Source organism: Paroedura picta, chromosome 13, assembly GCF_049243985.1.
Source record: "Paroedura picta isolate Pp20150507F chromosome 13, Ppicta_v3.0, whole genome shotgun sequence".
NCBI lineage: Eukaryota > Metazoa > Chordata > Lepidosauria > Squamata > Gekkonidae > Paroedura > Paroedura picta.
Genome location: NC_135381.1, coordinates 34,712,091 through 34,718,099, shown reverse-complemented (window position 1 = coordinate 34,718,099; position 6,009 = coordinate 34,712,091).

The window sequence follows — 6,009 nt, the reverse complement described above, 5'->3', positions numbered from 1 at the left end:
AGGTGACGGAAGGCTAACAATAGCCAACAAAGGGAGGATGTCTCAGTTGCGCACGCTCCCGGGCCAACCTGGAAAGCATCCTGCCCGGGCCCTTCGAGGAAACTCCTAATGGAAAGAGGCAGCTGCCCCAGATGAGCTCAGCCACTTGACAGACGTGCCTTTTCCAGTGAGGTCTGCCCCACCCCCCCGCAACATAATGTTTGCTTGGGAACATCATCATAATAATGATGATTGCTTGGGAACAAGAGGGGCACAGCTGAGGGAGTAGCTCCCTGAGCTAGATGCCTGCAACCTGTGTTGCTCAATGCCTTATTTCTGAAGAGGCTCTCAGGAATCATAGAATCATAGATTTGGAAGGGAGCTCATGAGTCATCTAGTCCAGTGGTCCCCAACCCCTGGTCCAGGGACCAGGACCGGTCCATGGATCAGTCGGTACCGGGCCGCGGCTCCTTCTTGTCCTCCCCCCCAGCTGCTGCCTCAGGGGCTGCCCTGCCACTCTGCCGCCGGCTCACCTTTGGTGCTCTCTGGTGGCTGCCATGGCTGGGGCTCCCCCTCGGTGTGGCACTGTGCAGCCACTGCTGGCAGCACCCCCCAGTGGGCGGTGGGAAGTCAGGGGCGCTGGCGGGAAAGCAGGGGGATCAGGGGCTCAGGCGGAGGCAGCGACGTCCCTCGGTAAAAGACTACCCCCCCGGGCCTCAGTAAAATTGTCAAGCGTTGACCGATCCCTGGTGATAAAAAGGTTGGGGACCACTGGTATAGACCAACACAGCTACCTCTTTTTTTTTTTTTTTTGGTCTACTTTAGAAATACAAGAAATTGGCTGCTGAAAAAGGGGCCATTTCATCTGAGGGAGAAAGAATTGAGGAAATCTCACTAGGCATACTACCACAATTTGACTTGCATTGACTGAGTGTACCAAATACAATTATTCTCCAGTATTATTAATGCAAGGAATTCTATGTTTTTCCTTTGTAGGCACCTGCTTGATCCCTGCGATTGCAGAGTGCAGCCTGGATATCTCTTGGGATTACAACTTATTTCCATATGACAGAGATCAGTTCTGGAGTAAATGGCAGGCAAGCTAAGAGCAGAACAAATGAGGGTTGCCAGTCCCCAGGTGGGGTCTGGAGATCTCCTGGAATTACAACTCCAGGCAATAGAGATTCGTTCCCCTGGAGAACATGGCTGCTTTGGGGGTGGACTCTATGACATTATTCTCCACTGGGGTCCCACTACTCCCTAAACCCCTCTTTCCCCGGGATCAGCCCCCAAAATCTCCAGATATTTCTCAACCTGGGGGTGGCTACCCTACAGAGCATTAATCAAAGCACTCTACCTCTAGTCACTAGACTGGCTAAAATCCCCTTTCAAAAAGGCATGCCTCCTTTTTATCCCTTTAAAGGGCTTTTTCTTTGCCTTGCTAAGTCACACTGTGTTTTACATTATAGTGGTGCTGAGTTAAAAGAAGCAAAAGGGAGGGTAAAGGGTCATGGGGTGCCCTCCAAAAGCACTGCTGTTTCTCTCCAAGTGGGACGCAGAAAAGGGAAGGAGAAGCAAGCAGAATGAATGGCTGTTGTTCTTGCCCATTCCTGACCCATGTTCCTGGCACATTTTTGCACTCTGTGTAAGAACATAAAAAGAGCCCTGCTAGATCAGAATAGGGGTCCATCTAGTCCAGCTTAATTTTCACACAGCACAGAGCCAAGAAACAGAGTCTAGGCCTTCCCCTGATGCCGCCTTCCAGCACTTGGATTCAGGTATCTGCTTCCTCTGACAACGAAGGTTCCCTTCAGTATTCATGGGTAGTAGCCACTGATGGACTTCTCCTCCATCTCAGCTCATGGCCATTGCTACCTCCCCTGTGTATAATCATAGCTTTGTGATTATCTTGAATCTATTTATTGTACTGTGTATTTGTACTTGCAATGATGTGATTATGTTATCAGTTCACTCTTGTCCGACCCTCGGCAATTCTATAGGAAAGTGTTCGCCATGCGTCCCTGTCTCCAACTGCTTCTTTTAGTTGGTTCACGGTCATCCCTGTATCGGCTTTGATCGTTTTGAGCCAGCGGATCCTTTGGCGACCAAGTTTCCTTTTGCCGCTGACCATGCCGAGCATTAATGATTTTTCTAGCGAGTTTGATCGCATGATGTGTCCAAAGTAAGTGAGCTTTAGTCGCAATATCTTGCCTTCTAATGACATCGTTGGTTTGCTCCTCTCTGAAACTATCTTGTTGGTAATTTTTGCTGTCCATGGTATTCGCAGCATTCGTCTCCAGCACCATAATTCGAAAGCATCTCTTCTCCTCCTGTCTTCCTTCTTCAGGGTCCAGCTTTCACATCCATAGCTTGTTATGGGGAAGACAATGGCATTGACTAGCCGGCACTTTGTATTAAGGCTGATATCCTTACTCTTCCATATTCAGTTCATGCCTAACGTTGTGTTCTAGCCCAGCGTTATTCACTGTCTGATTTCATGGCTGCATCCACCACTTTGAGTGATCATAGAGCCAAGAAAGATGAAATCATCAATACATTCAATGTTCTCTTTATCAATCGTGACTTTGGTGCTACTGCCAGTAGTTGTCATGATCTTGGTCTTTTTGATATTTAGGTATACTCCCATCTTTTCACTTTCTTCTTTTAGTCTCTTTATCAAGGTCTTCAGATCACGCTCCGATTCAGCAGTTTATTGCTACTCCCACCTCCACTATGCAGGTGCAAAGAGCCGTCTTTGAAGAAACATAGGTATTCCTCTTATCCGCTCAAAGACTTTGAGTTGTCAGCTCCGAGTTGTGGAATTCCTGGAGATTTGGGAGGTGGAGCCTAGGGAGAGATCTCAGAGGACTAAAATGTCATAGAGTCCACATTTCAAAACAGCCATTAAGGGCAACTGAGCTACATTGCCTAGAGACCAGTTGTAATTCTGGGATCTCTCCAGCTACCCCCTGGAGGTTGGCAATCTTCAAAGTCAAACAGCACCCCACTTCCCACATTCTCAGCTTTTGCTAATCTTTGCCTGCTTTCCTTTACAGAAGACGAAATTTCTCTTTGTACTCCATAGGGGGAGAAAGTGCCTTCATGGTAGGACGATTGCATGGCAAGTCGAAAAACCAGTTTGACTTATTGCTTTGCAATATATCCTGCCTGCTGAACAGAGAGGGGATAGAGAGGAAGCCAGAATTTCTACATGGTTCCTTGGCTGACCCCTCAAGACCTTCTCAGTGGGCACACCCCTGCAGTGGTGGCTGTAGCTGAGACCCCGGCTTCTTCCCTCCTCAGAGACTCTGAGAGAGAAAAAGACAAACTCATTTTGCTTCATGGTCTCGAATTGTAAACTAGCAGGCCTGATTTACACAGAGCATTTGCAGAACAGAACAGAACAGACGTGGCCTACTGGTAGGAATCAATTTTAATAACATTTTAACCCCACCCCCCAACAGTCTGGTGTTATCTCCTGTAGGACAGGAATTAGTGCGTTGGTTATCACAGATCTTTGATAAAAGTGGGAGGGTGCAGTGTTTCACAGGCGAGAGAATGATACTCTGTGTATGCTCAGAGGTATTTTTCTTCCTAGACTGAGCTCTAATATTTAAAAGCAGCAAGGGGAACAGGGTTGCTGGATCCAGGATAGGTAACTTCTGGAGAATTGGGGATGGATCCTGTAGAGTAGGGGTAGTCAACCTGTGGTCCTCCAGATGTCCATGGACTACAATTCCCATGAGTCCCTGCCAGCAAATGCAAATGCTGGCAGGGGCTCATGGGAATTGTAGTCCATGGACATCTGGAGGACCACAGGTGAGGTACAATGCCAAGAGTCCACCCTCCAAAGCATCCATTTCCTCCAAGAGAATGGATTTACCTAGTCTGGAGATGAGCTGTAATTCCAGCAGATCTCCAGGTCCTACCAGGAGGCTGGCAACCCAGATCTGGTGGTCTGTGCCTAATTTCTAAACTGAGTGGCTAATCTGTGTGGGAGGTATGCCTTGTGCAGAGGGATGTTTCAGTTTTGTGGGAAGACAAAAAGGAAAAAAAACCACTCTGATTAAGATTGCTGTTAAACTGTTTGTTATTGTGTTTAAACCTCTCTGTGCCACAAATCACAGAGCTGGAAGGCTACTGGCCATCTAATCCAACCCCTGCTCAATGCGGGATCAGTCTAAAGCACCCTTGATAAATATCTGCACAGCTGCTGCTTAAAGTCTGCCAGTAAGGAGGAATCCACAACCTCCCCCCCTTCTCCTCCCCCCCCCCATATCTAGCCATTTCTATTCCACATGTAGTTTAAACACACTAGAAGAGGAAGAAGGAGAGTAGATTCTTATATGCCGCTTTTCTCTACCTGAAGGAGGCTCAAAGCGGCTTACAGTCACCTTCCCATTCCTCTCCCCACAACAGACACCCTGTGGGGTGGGTGAGGCTGAGAGAGCCCTGATATCACTGCTCGGTCAGAACAGCTTTATCAGTGCCATGGCGAGCCCAAGGTCACCCAGCTAGCTGCATGTGGGGGAGCGCAGAATCGAACCGGGCATGCCAGATTAGAAGTCCGCACTCCTAACCACTACACCAAACTGGCTCTGTGGGTTCTATCTTCTGCTGCCAACAGGAACCACTCCCTGCCCTCTTCCAAATGACAACCTTTCAGTTTTTTCAAGAGAGCAATGATGTCTCCTCTCAACCTTCTCTTCTCCAGGCTGAACATTCCCCAATCTCTCAGACTTTCCACATAAAATTTGGTCCCTGGGCCACAGATTATCATTGCTGCTCTCCTCTGCCCCCTCTCAATTTTGTCCACGTCCTTTTTGAAGTGAAGCCTCCAGGTGGAGTCTGAACAATGACATCTTACAATTTTGACGTGATGCCTCTATTAATACAGTTTAAGATTGCGTTTGCCTTCTTTACCGCCACATCACACTGTCTGTTCATATTTAGTTTACAGTCCACAAGTACCCCAAGACCTTATTCACACACATTGCTACCCAGCAGTATATCTCCCATCCAGTATGCATGCATCTTATTTTTGTAACTCAGATGTAGAACTCTGCACTTGTCCTTATTGAATTGCATCTTGTTCTCATTTGCTCACTTTCCCAGTATGTTCAGATCTTGTTGAACTCCATCTTCTGGGATGTTCACTACTCCTCCCAATTTGGTGTCATCTGTACATTTAATGAATAATCAATCTGCCCCCTCAGCCAGACCATTGATAAAAATGTTGAAAAGTACCAGATCCATTACCCAGCCCTGCATAGGCTTATGTTGATTTCATTGCATATTGCTGTTCCTCAGGGTCCTTCACCTGTAAAATGGGACCAAGGTCATACAATGTCATTCAAATGGGATAAAAGTATAGTGCATCTCTATCTGCATTATGTGTATGAGAGCTGTCGTGTTGTGTTTGCTATTTTCACTCAGAGACACCTGTTTGCCCAGTGCAGTTTTGAGTTTGTGCTTTCAGTTTATGACATGATTACGCTGGTCCCACCATTGTCTGCCAGACTGTTTGTAATCAGTTTGCTTATGCATGGGGTAGTTGTTATTTTGCACTATGCAGGTGAGTCCTATTTTTGAATGCTTCCCTACATTAAAATATGCAGAACATCCTGCATGTGGCAGATGAGTGTCACGAGGATCTAAGTGGACTATTTTTTTCTCTTCTAAGAGTTTTTGTGTTTTATTTTACAGGGAGACTGGCATATAGGAGAGCATTCAAACATATATGGTAATTCCCTTACTCCAGTATGAAGTAATCTGGGGGGACCTGGGTTCAAATTTACACTCATCCATAAAACTTACGTGGTGTCTTTGGGCCAGTCATACTCTTTGAAAGTCTGACCTACTCCGCAGAATTCTTGTTAGGAGAAAAAGGAGAGAGACCCATGGGCAATACTCGGAGGAAGGATGGAATAAAAATGTCCTGAGAAATAGCAAGCAGGAGTCAGAGGCAGAAATGGTTTCCTTGGGGAAGAACAAGCAACAAACAAAGACTCTGAATAATGGCTACTCTGT